Source organism: Vigna unguiculata, unplaced genomic scaffold (assembly GCF_037176805.1).
Source record: "Vigna unguiculata cultivar grain cowpea cultivar isolate G323 ecotype 2 unplaced genomic scaffold, ASM3717680v1 ptg000226l, whole genome shotgun sequence".
Classification (NCBI taxonomy): Eukaryota; Viridiplantae; Streptophyta; class Magnoliopsida; order Fabales; family Fabaceae; genus Vigna; species Vigna unguiculata.
In genome coordinates this window covers 47,501-63,960 of record NW_028196863.1, presented here as the reverse complement: position 1 = coordinate 63,960, position 16,460 = coordinate 47,501, and the positions used below count along the sequence as shown (strand labels likewise).

The 16,460-nt window shown below is 44.6% G+C and overlaps 2 non-coding genes across 2 annotated transcripts; both read left to right on the top strand.

The window, feature by feature from the left end:
• The first annotated feature begins 1,371 nt into the window (after window positions 1–1,371).
• TRNAY-GUA (transfer RNA tyrosine (anticodon GUA)) lies at window positions 1,372–1,454 on the top strand. Its single transcript has one exon. It is a non-coding gene; the product is annotated as a tRNA-Tyr (tRNA).
• A 14,815-nt stretch (window positions 1,455–16,269) lies between these two features.
• On the top strand, window positions 16,270–16,343 carry TRNAW-CCA (transfer RNA tryptophan (anticodon CCA)). Its single transcript has one exon. It is a non-coding gene; the product is annotated as a tRNA-Trp (tRNA).
• The last annotated feature ends 117 nt before the right edge of the window (window positions 16,344–16,460 follow it).

Sequence of the window (16,460 nt, the reverse complement as noted above, 5' to 3'; positions counted from 1 at the left end):
CGAAAGCAACTATGACTGACATCCTTAGATGAGCTTCAGGCCACTTGACCAATAGGCAAGCTCAAGTAGCTTTCAATCGGGGAGGATCAAGTCCAAAAGAAAGAGTGAAGGATCTGTCTTTTTTCCCAGCTGTATGAAGAAACCAAGCCAACCGAAACCGATTCAAGAGCCCTTCTATTTTTTATGTTATTTTATTATTACTTTTGCTCTGACTTTGAGCGATTCCATATCAACTAATGGAATCATAATAATAATTTCAATGAAAGGTTTAAGTAGTGCTTTTTTATTAATTCAATTATATGATGTTGTTCTACCTATTTGTCTGCCGAGGAACGTAGTCGCTTTCTGGTTGAGTTGAGCGTATGTCTTTGCCCAGATATTTTTCCTTTGTTTGAAAAAGACTAACTACTATAGTATAGTAAGGGGCCTTTTCTTGCTCGTTAGCGCTGTTTTTTGATTGCAGGGCGCTAGCTTACTAATAAAGAATAAATATATATATATAGGGCTTTTTTCTTTCATCTTTCAGCTTGATCGGAATCGATTCTATGATTGAATAGCAGAAGTGCTACTTATTAATTAGTAGTATAAACTCGGAGAGACAGACAGAGAGGCAATCATACCTGCTAACTCCTAGGATGAGAAGTAGGTCCCTTGTTTTTGGCAGGAATAGTTCCATTGTTGCCCCTCGGGAGAGTGAGTCTACTTAGCGAACTGGCAGGACGCGGAGATCGATTGATAAAGATGATCTCGAGAGTGGATGGTTGACCGCCGCCCCCTTGTCCTGGAGGCTCTCCGGCCGAGGAGGGGCTTGCTATCGTAACCTTTTATCCGGTGTATGTGAAAAAGAGTGACGAACCCTTTTTTGTTCGGTCATAGGTTGGTGTCCAAAGAACGAGAGTCGGCTTCCTTAACTTAAGTCCGTTGTTCCTCAGTAGCTCAGTGGTAGAGCGGTCGGCTGTTAACTGACTGGTCGTAGGTTCAAATCCTACTTGGGGAGAATTTGGAGTTATAGCTTTTCTGACCTAGCGACCCCTGTCCTTCCCCTTAGTTTCTAAACTAGCAGAATCGTGGGACATCCAAAGTGGAAGTTTCTTGTTTCTTTTTTTCTATTTCTTACTCCCTTTTTTAGTTTAGGAACTTGGTTCGTTCAATTCACTTGCTCATGAACTCGCAGCTTCGCCAGAAGCGACTAGGGGGGAGCTGTCGTAGAAGCTTTGCCCTTTGTACAGAGATTGTTATGAACTGACTAGCGGAACGCTAGCTAAGCTAAAAAGAGTCTGAGTTCCCTTCAATCAAATCAATAAGCTTTATTTCAGGTTTTTATCCCTCCTTCTTAGAACCCATGATGGAGGGGGGGCCTCGGCCCGGAAGGGGAGAGTGGCCGAGTGGTCAAAAGCGACAGACTGTAAATCTGTTGAAGTTTTTCTACGTAGGTTCGAATCCTGCCTCTCCCACTTGTTTGTTGTAGACTTCTTCGAAGAGAAAGGGGGAGAAAGAAAATCCTATAGCTTAGCTTGAGTAAAGCCCATTAGTATTAGTAGTAATTGGATCTTTTCTAAGGTTTGAGGATGCTGTACCGATAGGTGCGGGAGATTTATATTGATATAAAGATAACGTCAGCATATTGGCTCCAGCCGGTAGCACGGGGCTTGCGAATTCTTCGATCCATACCCTCTGAGTTAAAGAGTGGGTCGGCACAGTTTTCCAGGTTGGTTCAAACTTCATCCCTTGTTCAAGGGGAATAGTTTGAATCTGGGGTACATAACGGTTTACAAGACGATTGAAGGACTCCTTTATGGAGCCAACCAACTCAACAACAGTGTCCATACAAGACACCGGCTGAGATATACTGGAAAAGTGTTTTCTACCCGTTTTGCTAAGGTTATAATCTTAGAAAAGGAGAAGAAAGATACCATTTAACCAGCATATCCGCCTTTTGATCCGTACACATATCATCCTTCTATGATGGGAAGGGATTTACCTGGGCTTGCACTGGAAATCCTATGAGAATATGACAATAGGAGTTTTCTTAACTGCTAAGCTTACACAGACTCCTGAAAGATTCGGACGAAGGCATTCCAAAAAAAAAAAAGAAGAAAGCTATTTATACGCTAGAGCCTTACAGAGACTTCCTAAAAAGAAGTGACCTTATCTAAATCTAAGGTAAAAACTCAAAGGCCCACATGCTTTCCTTTTTTGCTTGCCTAAGTCCTTTTTCTACATATGGATTGAAAAAAGTTTTTCGGCCTGTCATGGACAGAAACTAAACCAGGCTCGCGTAGATACATTACCTGAACCATGCTTTTCCCAAGCGGGGGTCTAAGACCCTTTTCGGAAGCAAAACCCAGAGCAAAGGGGGGCACGGACAGCAGTTAGAACATACAGATAAGAGCACATAGCATCACTTACATCAGAAGTGGGATCACTCACTTCAAACCTTACTTCACAAGATCTTATCGCATTGAAAATCCGTATGGTGCAGTTATGAACGGAAGCACTGGGGTAAGCGAAAGTAGAAGTCGAAAGAGTAGTAGGAGTAGGCGAGAAGCCGGCGCGTCTTCATTTTGGGAATTCCTAACGGAATGAATATAACCAAGGGGAATGGAAATCATCGAAGATATAGTGTGTGTGCCGTGAGGTAATCAATCTTCGCAAAGACAGAATCATGGATGTGGTCGTACTAATACTAATACTAATAAAGGATACTCTTTTGATACTTCTTTAATAGATCAGAATTTATTTCTTCAAAAATGGATTTGACTTTGCTTTTTAGGATGCTAAGGTTGGGGGTGCTTATCCTCGTTTTAGTGATGTGCAGGCCCACTCGATGAAACGAAAAAGCTTGACAAGCTGGATGGATATTGGGTCACGGACATAGGAATACGGAATTAAAAAACCTGAGGCATTTAGGAAAACAACAAGCCTTGGTGCGACCTGACTCGGAACTGGAATTGGCAAAGAAGGAAGCCCCAGGTGCTTGAAAGACCAATACGCTCTAATGAGTCCCACTTACCAATATTTAAGGTGCACCGCAGGACTCATTCTGATCCACCCGCGGACACCCCTATCTTAAGCAAATGCCGACTTACCCTTGGCCTTCCCAGATAAGAAAAAAAAGAGAAAGAATTGCCTCTCGCTCACACCCTTTCTAGGGGCGAATCATCGGATCGGATTGACCACCCTTTCTTTTCGCTTTTGATGCAGCTACAGCCTTTTCAACTGCTATTTGCTCGGTAACCATTATCTAGTCATGAAACGGGAACCGTAAATGAATACGAATAGGCCCTTCGAACTTGATTCACAAGACAGGCTCCGGTCTTAGGCATGTCTATCAGGTCCATTCTATCTCCTCCTCGAAGGAAGAGGCTCAAAGGCGAAAGGGATCGCCCTTGACCCCACTACTGCTCAGCTTACTTGCTTTCCCTAAGCACACACACTAAGTAGATAGTAGGCACAGGTACGCTAGGAGCTCATCGAACTTAACTTGTAGAGTGAGACCAGTGCTCGATATGGTTCATTTCAGTTCTCGTTCTCTCGATATGCTTCAACACATACCTGTCATCTATCTTTTTCAAGCGGTATCTCAGTCTGCTTTCCCTGATATTGGTAGTACGTACTATCTTTCCTTGCGTGGAAGTAGTTCAAAGCTATCTTGAGATATATCTAAAAGCTATATATAAGGAGAAGTCCCGGTAGAGCTATTTCATGCCCTCTTATATGCTCGCTAACGTTTGTTAGCTCGTTTCCAAGTACAGAAGGCGGGTCTGGGAGACTTTTAAGTGAGAGAAGACCGCTGATAAAACAGTAGTGCTGCTCACTGATCGGTAGGGAGGAAGGAAGCATAGCAGGGGAAGGGGATAGCAAGAGAGAGAGACATGCGAGTTCGACTCTCGTTCTATCCATGTTCAGCAGTCCTTGTCCATGTTGGAACTGGGCAGTACCGCTCAACTACGAGATGCTTGAAAGTAGTTGCTTTTACTGTCTTTATTGAGATGTTCCGTGTACCGCACCGAGCCTTAATAGGTTGAGATTCTGTAAGTAACTACTCCGTGCAGGAATCTCTTTATGGAGGGAATTTGGATTTGTTATGAGATGGACTTCTTTTTCAATGATTCTTCTGATTTACTTCCTCTGGCAGTTGTAGTCATTTATGCTCTGTGGTGGCGGCGCCCTTTACCATTATTAAATTTGCCTCGACCCGACCCCGATCTGACTTTAGCATTTGATGCTCTGAGATATGAAATATCTTCTTTACTATAAACCCTGTTCAAGGAACGCTTTGGTGAGTATTACGAATTGCCAAACGGCTTCACTTTCTCAGCCGTTGGTGAGCATCTATATTTTACGATCTTGATGTGACGGCTGGGTCTTGACCTAGCTACCGAACTGACTTAATGAAATGGTAGACGTGGCCAAAGGAAGGGGTCGAAGGACAACGAGAACTCACAGCTTTCTCTCTATCCTGCCTGAGGCCAAACTCACACTTTATGGAGCTATAGCATACATTGAGCCTGCAGGGAGAGCCCTCTGGAATTGCAAAAGCCTTTGCCTCTATAACAGCCTCAATTCAAAGAAAAGTGTAAGTTACATTGATTCGGTCTTCGGGCTCACCTGATCTTCTTGGGAGCGTACCCTACAAGGGAAGAGAGTAGCCTGGGACAAGATATCTGATTTACGCAAGGCCAAGCCGACCTTCCGCTTCCGGAATGGATTTCTTTGAGACAATAAAAGAAAGATAGATAAGGGATTTTTCTTTCCCAGCCGTTGCCCTTGTCAGAGATTCCTTTTTTTCTTTAAATAAGAGAATTCTGACCTCAACCTCACTCAAGGGATAGAAAGGGGCGATGAGCTCAGTGGAGTAGAAGCCGTCCTTCTGAAATAGAAAGCCCTAGCTATGAGTTACTCCAATCTAGCCGTGAAGCGCGAGGGCCAATATTCAAATGAAAGCAAGGGGCTGATTGTCCTCATGGGGAAGGGATGAATACGAGCTGTCGGAAGAGCTGCTCTCTAAGAAGCAACCAATCCAAGAATTTCTTGATTTGGTAGAGTACCAGTCACAACACTAGAACCAAGTTAGGTGAGCTTGAATGCATAGGTAAGAGCGGGGAAAGCTGCTCTTAGAGCGTACTCCTTCCGATCTAGGCGTATGGTTGAATCTATCCTTCAAGTAGTGCTTGATTGAGGGATGAACCCGAATCCGTACTTTCCGGTACTTTTCCTCTTTCAAGTGGGTTGAACTCTTTCTTTTTCTTTTATTGGCACGGATGGACACCTCGAAGAGAATCCTTCTTCTTCTGCCTGGCTGGCTTTGTACTGACTGATAAGAGTCTCCAATATGCAAGCCTTACACGTGACTTAGTAAGCCAAAACAGGGCAACCCACTGCTCGCGACGTGCGGTGCGAGTTGCTTTGTAAAAGGTATTTATGTATCAATCAGTAGCCAGAGAAAAAAAAAAGTACAATTGCAACTTCAGACATTGAAGAAGATTTTTTAATGAGCAAATTTGGCGCAAGCCAATGCCGCTAATAAACACCCTTTTTGAAATTGAAATGAAACAACTTTGAAGCGCCCTAACATGTACCTACGGAGCAGAAGATAGATCGGTCCTCGTAGAACGTTCAAGACTTTAAGTCTGTTGTTCCATATCAATTACTAAACCTCGTGGTATCCACGTACAAAACATACCATTACCAATAAAAGAATTAGCACATTGGTGTCGGTCTACTAAGCCAGTCAATCAAGTATGTAGTGTAGAGTCCATGGTGTAGGACAGGTTTTAGTACGAGGAGTTCAATGAAAGGATTTCTCTATAGTAAGAGTGATCCATGGCCTTTCGCCTAGAGTCATAGAAGAATTCCTTCATGCTTCCCATAGGGGTAGGAAAGAGTCAAGTGGCCGGTTAAGCAGCTAGTCCTACCTAATCTAGGCACATACGCCGGTGAGAGCAGTGCCTTTTCAAATCAAAGCTTAGCTTCTGAGATTCTCTGACTAATAGAAAACAATCTTTTGGGAAAGTATTCTGCGCTCTACTCTATTAGGCTGTGGGGCCCAGATCTTCTTGAATAAACTACTGTTTGCCCCTTGGAATGAAGCCTCTTAGGCTGTCTACCTTTGATTCAAGAGTCTCACCTTGGCGATCTACTGAGAAGGTCGTATCCATGGTCTCGACTCGCTCATACCCAGCCCACCTCTCTGAGGGGGACTTCCTTGCTATGCCACCATCCTATTAGCTTAGCTGGTAGTTAATCTATTTACTAGTCTGATGCACACTTGGAAGGCTCTCCTTTATCTTACCAGTCGTGCAGCACTATACACGCGTTTAGGTCATCATTCTTATCTAAGGCGGATAATTGGGCTTATAATGCCTTTGTTTTATGGACCTCGGGACCTTTCATTTCCAACTTCGGCCTATCATCTTATGTTTTTAGTTTCAAAAAAAGAAAAGGTTCGCGCCCTAGAGTGCATCCACGTCTTAGCCTTCACGGATGAGGCCTGCTATGACAAGGGATAGATAGGCACTACCTCTAACAAGGTAGTCCTATGGCGATAGAATGCCTTCTGGATACGACTAAAGAATAAACCATTATCTATATTCCTAGTCCCTTTGTCTGAGCACAGGTGACTCTCTTAGTGTTAGTACTTGTTCAGTTAAGATGTACATAGTCTTTAGGGTACGGTCATTACGCAGCAATATATCTTCCCCACTGGGCGTGGTATACAAGATAGCATCTAGCAAAGGACTTATCAAACCTGTTCCGAATCCAGAATCGAAAGCCATAGGAACAAAGCTTGAGGAATACTGTGACTTCCATCAAGCCAAAGCAAAGTGAACGAATTGTTCATAATGGTGTCTGTGTGAAAAGGAGATTCCTTAGAAAGATTTGACTCCTCAACAGCTGTTCTCCCCTTACACCAACTGTATGTAGTTGAATCGAGATTGGCGTTGCCTGGGTCAACTCTCTCCTATCTCATGTTGCTATTTTAGCTTTCATTTCCGTTATGTTACATATTGATCTTCTTTGACCCGCGAAAGCGAACGAGGAAGCTTACCATTCCGCCGTCGGTCAGTTATTCAAAGAAGAGTATCAACGGTATAACTACGAAATATTGATAGCAAAGCTCGGACTTTCATCCCAAACTCTTTCTTCTTTCGAATCTGAACCATGAAAGTCAGTCAATGTTGGCTTCCTCGATTACACAGTTGACCACACGCATTCAACGGTAGGGAGTAAGACCTTCTCTTTACAATTTGGAAGGTAAATTCCAGGGATACTCATCGAGTGGACCATACCAAGGCTTTCCAAGAAAGCTCCTTCTTTGCTTTTCTGATTGATCTCATTGTGGACGTGTAGAGATAGGCACCTTATCTATGCAATATAGATCTCTCTAGACAGATTCGTGAAAGATCCATTTATTTACGCCATGGAAGTTTCATTGCTGAATGACTTGTCTGCTACCAACTCCTTCCTCTATGGGTAGGGCATCTCTACATGTGAGACCTTGTATACAAATTGATCACATACCGCCGAGTAATTAAAGAAAAACTCCTCCTTGCTTTCATGCATAGCAGACTAACAAGCTGAAAAGTGATCTCGCTGTACCCGATCCCCAAGCACTGACATTGAGAGAAGAGTGGAACGGGACTAGCCTTATAGGGGACTTCCCCGGATACTTATCAACTCATATCGGAGCAAGGAAGCTAGCAACCTACTGAGACTGAGACCGCGCGAAGCAATACCACATTCTCAATACCCCGGAAGACAGCGATGTAGGGCTTCGTTCTTCTCTTGTTCCTGTTTCCATACGGTATCGATGGGCCGATCGTTTCCTCTGGGAAAACTAGCAAATAGCATTTCCCTGGAAGTGGCATGTCAAAAAGGAGGAATTTAGATCCCACCTATGGGCGAAATCAATGAAGACCTTTTCCCTCCCTTCGGTCGCCTCTATTTCGAGAAATGTTGTTCTTCACTAGCGGCAAAACTAAGAATGATTTTATCCCTCATGGGCTGGCATGAGAAATTGAAATTGATCGATCTCCCCGATGGGAAGAAAGATTCCTAACAGTTATAAGACGATTATGTGCGGCGTAAATGGTGATCATTGCAGGATAAAACTTGGTGCTATAGCAAAACAACTTTTTCTTCCACGCACAGAATAGGTTGTTCAAGAAGGGGACAGGGATGTGGATCTCACTACTATTGATTAACCGGTGTCAGTTGCTTTAACAGCTTTCCATGGGCATCCACCCGCAAAGATAAGAGGCCTACGCAACGATCCTTAGAACTCTCCGGTTCAAAGCCGCCCGCAATCGATACCTTTCCATTCCTATATCCTATACGATACGCTATTTTCCTGTTTCAAAGAGCTTATTCGAGAACAAGGCGCAGCAAGAGCTAATTCGATAACAGGATTCTTCGCAATTAGCCTTTCCTCGCTTTCGCTTTCAAGGGGCGTAGCGCTTGCTTACTTCTTAGAGTAGAGTCCGGAATTTTTAGCTTATTAGGTCACAATCCTGTCTTATTTAGATCTTCTTTCAGTCTAGCCCTTCTTCCACATGAGATCCTATTTTTCCTAACTCCATGTAGCACCACTATCCAATGAAAAAAAAAATCCTGCTATTTCACTCCTGGAATTCCCTGATAGAGAACTCCAGTTCTATACCTGGGGCTAGCTACTAGCTCAGACTCCGGCTTCTTAGTGTGGCCAAGTGGTAAGTCCTTTCTTTTCTGTCTGAGAATATGTCTTATCTTCCGAGGTGGCATGAGACAATAAGTGAGTTCCAGTTTAGTCTTTTGAATGTTCCTGAGGTGGATCGAGTCTCTGGTAGTTCTAGGTGGCTAGAGACCAGGGCTAACAGTCCTAGAAAGAGCAGTCCTATTTCTAAAGTACACGAACATCTTTGACATAAGGACGCTTTCAATCTTTCTTCATGAAAGCCAGACAGCGGAGCGGAGATAGAGTCCAAGCGCACTATAGCACTGCAGGGAAAGAAAATATCTTCCTTTGAAAAACTAAAGTAGTACTAAATCAAAGAAAGACATGAATTGCCCGAAGGCCAGGTTCTTTATTCCCATAGGCACAAAGACCGATCCCGACCGTCCCTTATTATTTGATTTTACACGTGCCTGGAAATGATGCTTGAATTCTTGCTTGTCTTATGAGCCATTTACTTACTTATGGAAGACATGGGGCACGAACGAGAGCATGGTTAATTAAGTAGGCTATGGAGCATGAGCCATATCAGTGCTAGAAAGACTTCCTTTTTCGATATGGTTTGATAGTAGGAGAGAAGTAGTACCCCTACGAGCGATGGATAAGAAATGCTTTTTTTTTTCAAGCGGAAGAAACTTCACTGCAGGGGAAGGCTTATGTCACTCGGATGGGAAGGCGCTAGCCGCATGGAGTAGCCATAAGAGTTAGAAGACCGCCATCAAGGATGACAAGTCACATCGGGACAGCCCTTTTTCCAGCTAGCTGATATAGAATGGAAGGGGAAGGAGGAGAAAGATAAAAAGGCAATCAACAGACTCTGATAGACGCTATGGGACCATCTCCCTTGGGAGAAGCCTTTCCGTTGTTCCAGGGTTTTCTTACTATTGAGGTCCATTTTTCCTATCATGGCATGGGGATTAGAGAGAAGATCAAGAGTTTCGAACAAGCACGCAAGCCTGAAAGCATGAGTTTCCAGCGATCGAAGTTCAAACTTGGCCGGACAGGAAAGAGGGAAAGCCTTCTTCTCAATGAGCTGTATCCATTATACAATCACCGGGCTTTGCCAAAGACAGTCCCAGTAAAGGGGTGTGTAGCAAAGCATCCACCGAGACTAGATTGGAAGATAGTCATGTGCTCTATGAAAGCAATCGAACATCATGTGTGAAGCATATGAGATGGCTAGCCGGGCAGTTCCATCATAGTTCGTGACAGGGTGTAAAGGATATATGATCTTACTTTACGATTGAGGTCTTCTTTCTCCTCTTCTTCACCGGGAACCCCTATTTCATCAACCAGACGGACAATGGGAAGCGTCTGAGCAATAAAAAGATAAGCCAAAAACGTGAAGTAGAGGGATCCCATCCTGACGGATGAGCTGCTCCCTCCCCCGGTTAACTACCACTACCCGGTCTTCCCTTTGAATTGATAGCTTCCGCTGGAGCACTTGCCTTCGTGATGAATCCCTTGAGCTTTGACTATCTTTTTGCTTCTTCTTGCTAGCCTTCGATTGTATGGTTTCCTGTATCGCTCTTGTCAAGCTCCAGCCCGATCCCTGTGATCTCGTACTTGGCCTTCCCCCCCTCTTTATCTTCGTCCCGGGATAGAGCCTTTCACTAAAGGGAAGGTTCCCGAGCTTGGCCGAAAAAAATCCTGGAAGTAGCACTGCTTTGGCGATTGGCAAGACATATCCGAGTAGCGCTGCCTGAACGAAGCGTGGGCGTAAAGCATCAAGTGGAGGCGTCGAATCCTTGCAAGAGGGGGGCAGACCGGTCAAAGCCAAGTCCAGACGAGCTGGCCAAAAGGCATAGGGCCAAGGCGGAGCTGGCAGGCTCATCTCACTTATTGTGTGCTTTGTTGGAATAGACTGACATCAAGGGAAAGTGCACTTTATCTCGATTCCTCTCTTTCTACAACTCTTTCCAACCCACTGCTCAGCCCCCCTCCAAACTATGGCATCAAGGTCGGACCAAGGGTCGGGCCTCCACCGATCTACTGATAAGGTAAGGGGAAAGACAACTGAATAAATAGGTCTATCTATCCTATAAAGACGGGCTAGAGTAAACGCCAAGCGCTGGCCCATTAGTGGGTTCAATTCCTGCTTGCCTCTCATTTTCAATTGTTTGTTAGAGTAGTCTCGATCCTATTGAACATAAGCTATATCACAGGGAGTAAGTAGATCATGATCGGAGGGGACGACCGGAGAAAGATAAGTCAAGGAGGACCCGAAGAGGAAGAGCGGTCCGTCCTAAACGAAGAGCGGTCGCTGAGAGCGAAATGAACTGATTTGGCCGGAGGGGGCCACGGGATTAGACTCTCGATGTATTATTACATTTCTAGCGGGAGGAGAGTAGCCCCGAAAGAAGTCGGTCCTAGCGAAAACACATAATACAGCTTATGGCCGAGAGTGTCATGAAAGAAAGGTCAGTCTGCACAGGCGGGACGTGACATTAATAGACAGGTCAAACTGTGGAATCGTCTGATTTTCACTCGGATGACGTAATTCAATTTGATTTATATCAGTGTGCAGCAGCCCCTATGACAGAATTGAACATCAGATATATCACATCCATAAAAAGATTAAAAACAGTCGGTTATGAGAGCAGCACTTTTCCTTGCGGGGGCCCCGTCTCCCATCGGTGCGCTGGAGACGATTCTTTCTGTATCTTCGGCTTCGTCTTCTCCTCCTTCTGAGTCAAACAGATAAAATAAAACATGTGAATGAACGAATTTATCGTAGATTGCACGAGCAAACCACCCTTTTTTACTTTACAAATGATTGTGATTGTGGAGTTGAGGCAGGGGCTCTTGCTTTTTACTAGGCTAGACGACTCGGCGATTCTACCCTACTTTTTTCCCAGGATTGGACGCCTATTGACGAAGCTCAGGATTGGATTGTCGCCTTACTGCTTGACGAGAACAACCTACCACTGACTTTTTGAAAGTACCTATCTCATTGCACTAAAAGAGTCTGTCTTTGACGATAGGGCTTGAGGTCGATCGGTCCACCACTAAGGATCTATGGTAGGTCAAAGAGCGCAGAGAAGATTGTCCACCACTTCTTCTTGTACGCGCTATAAGATATAGGCTTTCTATGAAAGCTCGTAAGATCAGCTGACAAAACAAAACAGAAAGGGATTCGGACTCGCCTGGTTCATGTCTATCGACGAGGGATCTCAGATTGCGCTTGACCGCAGACTCGTAGCATGGGTGAGAATTCTTCATCTTAGGTAATGAAGGTGGGCGGCTCGTCGTCTTTGAAAAAGGAAGGGATGATTCTTGCCAAACTCTGTCATGCCCATCCTCCTTGGAGTTTAAAAAAAAAGATCCCCTTATGTTTTTCCGTCTTCTTCTCTGCCGAAAGGAAAGACAAAGGCGAGGGAGTCCTCGAACGGGGAAACCCACGATTGAGAGGTCAGATCACACCATCCTCATTGATCCAACTCGGGTTGGTATGCTCACAAAGAGAGACCCTACCACATGTGTTTCAGTTTGAGAGCCACCCTGTTTTCTCGATGTCTTCTTCTCTTTCGGGTGGGAGGCATTCTTCAATAGCTTTCATTACTGAGGGGCCCAATCCTAAGAATAAGAGTATCAAAAGACTCGATCTATCCGACCTTACCATAGTCTCCCTCGAGGCGCGGTCAACCTAGCAGGTGTCATACCTTCAAAAGAGATGGCTCAGACAGATTAGCTATAATGCGCAGTTAGATACTTCGATGGCTCTCGAACTAGCTGTGTTAAGCATATAGCTAGCCTTCTATTACCTTATTTCTCCAAATTTATGAATCCATAATTGTTGCCATTCAGTCTCTTATTAGCGATAGGGGCCGTCATCCAACATGCTTCTATCTAAGTGATTTCATACCTTATTCCCTCCGCCACCCTCACCCTTCTAAGCTCCTTTGCCCTATGCCTTTAGTTAGTCTGCTTTGAATGATCATTTCACTCTTCGAAGGTGAGCGAAGTACTTCGAGGGATTAGATGGAAGGAACCTCTGCTAAGAATGGAATACAATTCTTTGTGTCCTTATTTAGCTTTCAAGTGGGAGAGGACTTCCATAGAGTGAGCCCTTCGATCGCGGTGCTCATCTTACCACCCTAACTACTAGCGCAGTCCAACTTATCCCTGCTAACCCACAACTAAAGCACCATGACTCTTTGATTCCGAAATGCGGCCGAGGGCATCGGAAAGGACACATCACACGCCCTAACTCCACGAAGGGATGGATGGAATAGACAGGCACAAACCGTTGACCCTAATCTTACCAAGATATACAGGTATTCAATCCAGAATGGGCACAGAAACTGTTCAGGAAGTGAATAAAGCAGAAAGATACACATTAGTATTGGACTTAACCCCAGAGGAGAAAGAAGAACCTCCGCTTGTCCTAGAGCTAGCCTCAGAGTCAGAAGTTTATGTTAACCATACCACTAGGACAGGAAGGGTCTATCAACCGCCTCATTTGCAAGGCTAAGAAGAGCAAGAATCTATTATGCCTTTCGCTCAGTTATGAGCCAACAGGAATTTGACTGGATTGAGACTCGCGGTGCTTACACCTCTAAAGTCAGCCTCGCTCAACAATTCCTCGAGACCAAAGCAAAAGTTCTCTTTCGATCCCAAGGAGTTCATTACCTATTATTGTTGGCTATTCCAATGCCAATGCCAATGATAGAGAGATTAGGGGAATATACTGACCGAGAAGAGAGAGTAAGACCCTAAATGCTTACGGGACAGAGAGGACGCTAGTGAGATGCGCAGGTGTATGAGCTCTGAGATGTGTAGGTAGAAAGAGAAGAAGCCGTTCCAACTGGTCCTATCATCCTAGGGTAGTAGTCAATCCGATGTAGCTAATCCGACCGGCATTAGTAGACGAGTACAAATGAATATAGTAGCCCTATACAATAGACGGTAGTTCCATTAGAAATTCTATGTAAAAAGTAACCTACCGGTTACAAAGGCCTATGAATTTACAAAGTCAACATCGGAGAGTCTTCTTAACAGCTGTACTAATGCCGTTCGCCTTGACTTTAGTCATGTAGAGCATTTTCTTTTGGCATAGGAGCCTTCTAGGCCTACTGACTCTTATCTAAAGGGGCATATCGAGATCCCTTAGCCCACAAAGCCCTTGACTTTCCTTCTCTGCTTCGCACCATCGTGACACTCACCCTTCGTTACCCAGCCCATCGCTAACGCTCAGCCTCGTCTTTTGATTTGACGACCTATTTCCCTCTTTCTCTATTTAGGATAGAAAGCATAAGGTCGCAAGTGAAGCTTCTGGAGAGAGCAATGAAAGAGTTAGAATTGGACCCATAACATTGACACAGGGAGAATCCATTGCTTGGTTTCCCACAGGCAGAAAAGGACTTGGCCTGGATGTAAACTGTAAAATGAAAAGAAAATTGTAGTATCCAAAAGGGCAGCTAAGCTAGCAATCCGAACAAGAAGATCTTCCCGTGGACTCAACAGGGTTCACGAATCTTATCAACTATTTACATGAAGTAAAGTTGGAATAGATCCCAGACTTCGGAGATAGCCACCACTACTACTACTTTAGAAAGGACCGAATGGCGTGCCTTATACCTTTCAAATGAATGGTGGGGAGACCGGAATCGCTTTTGTCGCTCCGGATTTCCTCTTAGCCGAAAGGGTCGAGGCAGGAAGGAGAACGCTATATATACACCTCTTTGTACCTGGGACTAGACATAATAGCTTGAGAAAGGCTCGGGAAAGTACGTTGTGTATTTTATAGCACACGAGATAGGCGGCTTGGCTTAGAGCCTACACCAATCTATCTGTTCTATCTGTAATAGTTCGATCTGTCTTCCTGAGATGAGAATTTGTTTTGAAATAGCTAGATTAGAACTGGCCGCCTTGCCTTGGCTTATTGTGTGATTTTTGAGCAGGAGCGAGCTGTCTTTGGCACAATCTGTACTGTAGCCGGGAAAGCAGGAGTCAAGCTGTTCACAAGCAGTGGTTATGAGCCGCATCTAAAGCCAATCCATTTACAAGTGAAATCTTGCCCAACTCCAACTACAAGGAAAGAAAGGGGTGAGGTGCTCATTCTGTATAAATTGGGTCTCTCGGAACCATGGGCGGCGAAAACTAGGATGGAATCATAGGTAAGGGATGACATAACTGGGGAGTAGGAATGGCAGATCCGTTTTTTCCCAACATTATGAACTCTTCAACTTGTAGTCCACCAAGAGGCTCAATCCTCTCCTGACTTACGTCTGAGCCCAGGTTTGTAAACCAGCCATTCAATGGAAGACTTTGTCCTCTTATTTATGTTAAGCATTAGGGTCCTTCACATAATCTCGAACCGTGCCCCTTCCTCAATGAGTCACGAGCGAGCCATGCCACATTGCATGGGAGGAACTGATCCTTCACTTCCCTTTTGAGCTTTCGATTCTATTCTAGACCGCTTGATATCATATCTTACCAGCCCCACCCGGGTGGCTTCCGCGTCACCCCCAGTTGCTCCATTCTGGATCCCTGAGTGATAGAATAGCTATAAGCTAGCCCACCCTCACCTTGATGAGTTTCACTAAGAAACCGGGGGGTGCCTATGTGACTAACATAGGGCTCTGCCTTACCAAGCAGAGTGAGGTTAGAAACTCCAATTTTGTGATAGGACTGACCCTGGTGAGAACCAGCCTATCACGCCACCGAGGTTCCGCCTCGTTTGCCTTAGTCTTGCGATCTAAGGGTGAAGGAGTCATCCAGCCACCGGGATTGGTTACCCGGTTGACCCCTATCCGTATCTACATCTACGTCCTGATTGAGTTACATAGAAACTAAAAGAACTTGAAAGCAAGAGATCCAACAGGAATGAAATGAATATCTATTTTTAAATAATCAAGTGAAAAATCCCCCGAACCTCTGATCCGATAGCAGCTATAATATGCATCTACGACTAGCTACAGGAACTAGATGAAAACTTCTACAACAGGGTATCGAAGAATGCATTCTGACATCGAGTCCTCAATCAATGTAGATGATTCAACAAGGTAGACCGAAGCAACTCGTCGATCAGCTATCACCACATCGTTGCCGAGAATGGCATAGCGATCAAACTAGTGACTGTCTACGGCTTATGCCTTCACTCGGGGGAGAGCACCCATCCAAAAAGCAGAAAAGTGAAGAAGTGACGTCCAAACCCTCGGATGGACCTAAACTAGACTCAGTCCGAGCTCCTGCAAGAGGGTCCAAAGTAGAGTGGCATGGAATCGGCCGGAAAAGACAGATCTTATCTTATAATTGCGTATATTGAGTGAGATGCCGCTTCAAAGATGCTGCTTACCTAGGATGGTGTGCTTTTCGCTCCTTTGGCTTTCTTTCTCCCGGAGACCATGCCATTCCTCGACACCGACCTTCAAACAAAGTCAGATGAGGAGCTGGCTTCCCTCAAAGTTGCTCTGGCTGACTTGCCCGTTCCGCTTTGGGGCGGTTCTTCCTCCAGCAGCCTATTCTTTCACAGCTTCTATGCCAAGGGCTATTATATCTATTCGATTATGCAAGATGTATTGGGGTCACATAAAATTATTTATGAAAAGAAAGCGCTCTTAGTTCAGTTCGGTAGAACGCGGGTCTCCAAAACCCGATGTCGTAGGTTCAAATCCTACAGAGCGTGATTCCATTCTTGTTAGATCGAGAATGACACTGAAATAATTGAACAGCAGTCTAAAGTCTGAATTTTACCTCCTGTGGATTAGGATTAAAAACAAAGAAAGAGGAGGTAAATAAACCA